This window comes from Megascapheus bottae, chromosome X (assembly GCF_031878675.1).
Source record: "Megascapheus bottae isolate mThoBot1 chromosome X, mThoBot2.hap1, whole genome shotgun sequence".
Classification (NCBI taxonomy): domain Eukaryota; kingdom Metazoa; phylum Chordata; class Mammalia; order Rodentia; family Geomyidae; genus Megascapheus; species Megascapheus bottae.
This window is the reverse complement of record NC_143547.1, coordinates 27,273,214-27,278,021: the sequence shown is the minus strand read 5'-3', so window position 1 is coordinate 27,278,021 and position 4,808 is coordinate 27,273,214. Positions and strand designations below refer to the sequence as shown.

The window sequence follows — 4,808 nt, the reverse complement described above, 5'->3', positions numbered from 1 at the left end:
TCTGGGCCTGGGCGCTGTCCCTGAGCTCTTCAGCTCAAGGCTACCGCCCTGCCCGTGAGCCAAGCCCCACTTCCCGTTTTCTAGAGGTTAATTGGAGATAAGAGTCTCAGGTCCTTTTGTGCCTGGGTTGGCTTTGAACCTTTGATCCTCAGATCTCAGCCTTCGGAGTAGCTAGGATTACAGGTGTGAGCTCCTGCTCCCAGCTCTGCATTTTAGTCAATGTTAGCAAGCCGTTACTGATGGATTGGGAGTATCATTATTAACCGGTCAGTCTTATAAGACAATGGCAAATAGTTTCATGTAGTGACTGTTGAATGTCCATTATTAACTATATAAGAGAGTTTTGTTTCATATCCCTATCAACATTTAATATTGTAAATCATCTTAATTTTATCCATTTTGGTATATGTAGTAGTATCATAGTGTATTTAATTTGATGACTAATCTAGTTGAGCACCTTTTAAATACATTTATTGACCATTTTGGTATCTACCTTGGCAATACACTTGCTTTGCTCCTTATTATAGTGGACAGGGCTACTTTTTGGATCTATAAAGAATTCTTTATAGAAGGCCTTTATTATTGCCAGTCCTGGGGCTTGAACTCGGCCTCGGCACTGTCCTTGAGCTTGCTCAAGGCTAGCGCTCTACCACTTGAGCCACATCACCACTTCTGGCTTTTTCTGTGGTACTGAGGAATTGAACCCAGGCTTTTTGCGTGCTAGGGAAGCACTCTGCCACTAGGCCAAACTCCGGACCTTGGCCTTTATTTTGTTGCAAATTTTCTCGGTCATTTTTATTTTCTCATGGTGTCAATGATTTAAAAAAAGTTCTTGATTTAAGCAATCTAATTATCAATCTTTTTGAAATAAGTGCTATTTTGTGTGTCATACTAAAATTCTTTGAACTACAAAAGTTTTAGTATTTGATTCTTTCAATTACATTGACTTTTTCCTGAAGATTAATTTTATAAATCACATGTATTAGACAATGAATGCATTTTCTGAAATATAGGAATTTACAATTTATCCAACATTTGTAGAAAAGAACTTTTACTGCTTTGCAGTATAGCCACAAAAAATCAAACGTCTGTTTAGATGGTTATATCCTAATTAATAGGCCTATTTTATTGGTACACTTGAACCAATAGCACATTGTCTAAGTTTTTTTTACAATAACTATACATATATATATGTATGTTTGATATCAACTGGAGTCTTTGTACTTTGATATTTTTATGTTGTTTTCTATGATTTTAGACTCTTGCATCTATGTTTTAAGTTTGAAAATCTACTATTGATTTTGATAAAACTGTTAGGATTTTAACTGGAAGAATATTGTCAATTTGGGGAATATTGGTACTTGAACTGAATCTTCTCTAACATGTGAATATTGAGATCTCTTCCTTGTTTTGGCTTTAATTTCACAATATTTTCACAGTTTTATATAGAGAGTTTTTATATTTATATTAGATTAAATTCTAGGTAGCTAATCTTTTGTGATACTACTATAAATGCCATTTTCTTATATTTTCACTTTTCAGTATTTTTCTGGCATATAAAAATGCAGGTGGAGGTTGATCTTGTATTCTGGAACTTTGCTAAACTTACTTGTTAATTTCAGATGATCTGAAAATTCTTTTAACTTTTCTATAAATACAAATATAATAAATGTTCTTTCTCCCTTTAAAAATCTTCATATTTCCTTTTCTCTAGTAATTGTATTGACTAGATCATGAATTATAGTTTTGAGTGGACAGAGGGCATCCTTGTCTTAATCTCAATCTCAAAGGGAAACATATCAAGATTTCACCCTAAGTAAGTTGTTCTCACTAAGGTCTTTCCAAATAGAATTTTTAATGCAATTTACCTGTCCCCTGAGGTTAAGAATTTTATCCTAAGTTAACAGGTAATTTGATTTATTTTTTTTACATTTATTCACATGATCATCTAGGTCTTGTCTCCTTTCATTTAATATGGCAAATGTTGTTTTTTTTAAATCAAGTTAATGGAGTATAATTACATATACTAAACAAAGCATAACGATTTTAAGTACTACTTGTGATTTAAAGAGATTTAATAAACGCTCATCACAATCAGGATATAAAGCTTTCGATTACCTTAGAATTCTACCTTGAGCTTCTTTGTAGGTCATTTCCAAAACTGCTTGCTAACACTAGCAATTAATTTTTTTCTAGAGTTATACATAAATGTAAGTATATAGTATTAGCCTTTGAGCCAAACTGCTTTAACTTGGCAGAATGTTTTTTGAGATTTATCCCTGTTAAGTGTCGTTGTTTGTCCTTCCTTATTGCTGCTGATTTGAATTGTATTATATGTGTCTGCCACAACTTCTTTATTCATTTCTCTTTCAGTAAACATTTGAGTTGGTTTTGGGGTTTTGGTTATTACGAGTAAAGCTTTTGTGAGCATTTACTCTTTGTATAAACATTGATTTCCTTTGCTTTTGAGAAATAACCTAGAGTTGTGTGCAGGTATATTTGTAACTTTTTTTCTTTTTTTGCCGTTCCTGGGGTTTGAACTCAGGGCCTGGACAACATCCTTGAGCTTTCACAAACCTAGCACTCTACCACCTGAGCTACAGCATGACTTCCAGCTTTTTCTGTGTATGAAGTACTGAGGAATGGAACCCAAGGCTTCATGCATGCTAGGCAAATACTCTACCACTAGGCCACAGTCCTGGCTTTATTTGTAATTATATAAGAAACCACTGAACTGTTTTCTAGAGTGATTGTAATACAATATGTTCTCACCTACACTTTATGTGCAATCCATTTGCGTTACATTTTTGCTGACCCTTAGTACTAGAAATTCCCTTGCATTTTAACTAAGCTAATTACTGTGAGAACTATTTCATTGTGATTTTAACTTACACGTTCCTAATAACCTCAGGTATGTACCTTTTTGTGTATCTAGCTGTCAGATCGTTTTTATTCAATAACTCTTTACATATTTTGCCCATTTCTAATAGGCATTATTAGATAGTTAATGAGGAAATCATGAATTATCAGGTGACTTGATTTTCTTAAATCTGACACCAGATAAGGAGTGTCTGTGTGTGTGTGTGTGTTTGTGTGTGTGTGTGTGTACATACCAGTTAGTGGGGCTTGAACTCAGGGCCTCACATTCTTGCTTAGCTTTTATCACTCAAGATTGGTGCTCTATCCCTTCAACCACACATCTACTCAAGGTGTTTTGCTGGTTAATCCGAGGTAAAAGTTTCACAGACTTTCTTACCTGGGCTGGCTTTAAACTGCACTCCTTAGATCTCAGTCTCCTAAATAGTATTCCAAGTGTGAGCCACCAGAACCAAACTCAGATCAGGACTTGTAAAATATTAGTATTTCAAATGAAGATGTACTCATCACTTGTAAACAAAACCTTAGTCTAATTGTATTGGAGAAATAGGAAAAAATACCATTTTTCTTTTTTTTGTTTCTTTTTTTTTGCCAATCTTGATTCTTGAACTCAAGGCCTGAGCACTGTCCTTGGGTTTTCTCAAGACCCAACCGCTTGAGCCACAGCACCACTTCTGGCTTTTTTTCTATGTATGTGGTACCAAGTAATGGAACTCAGGTGTTTGTACAAGCAATCTACCACTAGGCCAAATTCCCAGCTCCACTATTTTTCTTTTATAAACACTTTATTATATCCATTGACTTTGTATGCTAAATGCTATTCAGAGGATTAGTTATGCAGATTGATGACACAGAAAAACATTTTTTTAAATAAAGGGAGAAATGGAAGGGGTAACATTATTCAAAAAGAAATGTACTCATTACTTATGTAACTGCAATCCCTCTGTACATCACCTTCATAAATAAATAAATAAATAAATCATAAGCCCAGCACTGTGGCATATGACTGTAATTCCCACACTGAGGCAGGAGAATCCACCTTCCAAGCCAGTCTAGATTTCATAATACGACCCAGCAAACATTCAAGAGGAAAATTTTAAGTAGTTATTACTCCAAAACTGATTTAAAATGAATACAGTTGAGTGACAGAACATACTTTTACCGACGCTCCCCATACTTTCCCAAACAAAGGAAAAGATCGAAACAAAAGAAGATTGCAAATTCTGTATTTCTAGCTGTTAAAACATTATTTGGAGAGCTGAGATTTTCTCTAGCGACGCAACAAGAGCCAACAGTTAAGCAACCAGAATGCTACAGTAATTGAATGCATGACCCTTCCTCTTTTGGCACGTTCCTTGTAGTCCTCTTCTAGAAGTTGCAAACGTCTATTCAGCTTGAGTATCTGTCGTCTTATTGAAGCCGCATCTACAGCAGTTATGTCCTCCAAAATCCCCTCGAGCGTTGTGTCTGTATTTGAAATGGCATGCCTCAGATAATGTGGAGGACTAGTAGTGGCAATGGGAAATCTGCCATCCAGCACTGGGCGGCGATTTTCATCAAGCACAGCTACAATATGGCGGTAAGCTCTGTGAGTAGAAGCCTGGATAAGTGATAAAATGCCATGAAGAGAAGAAAGGTTAGCTCTATCTTCGGGAAACATCTGGAGAAATCAGTCGAGAGTTTGCTGTGGTAGGATGATGGTAGAATAGGATGATCGACGACTGACTTAAATAGCCATTATTTCATGAACAGCATCCTGGCCCAGAGTCCTGTCTCTTTCAGCTTGTCGACTACATGAATTTCTTCATTTTCAGGAGTTAGGACTTCTTTCTAAGGCGAGAAATTGAGTGGTCTTTCACTCAATGGAAGGACATGAGGTGGTGTACCAAGATCTAAGAGGAGTGAACTAAAGAAGACTTGTTGGTCTAGGA

The 4,808-nt window shown here is 35.9% G+C and overlaps 1 pseudogene; it reads right to left on the bottom strand.

Annotated features, from left to right (window-relative positions):
- Window positions 1-4,147: 4,147 nt before the first annotated feature.
- LOC150040639 (mitochondrial fission factor pseudogene) lies at window positions 4,148-4,537 on the bottom strand (annotated as a pseudogene).
- Window positions 4,538-4,808: the final 271 nt, after the last annotated feature.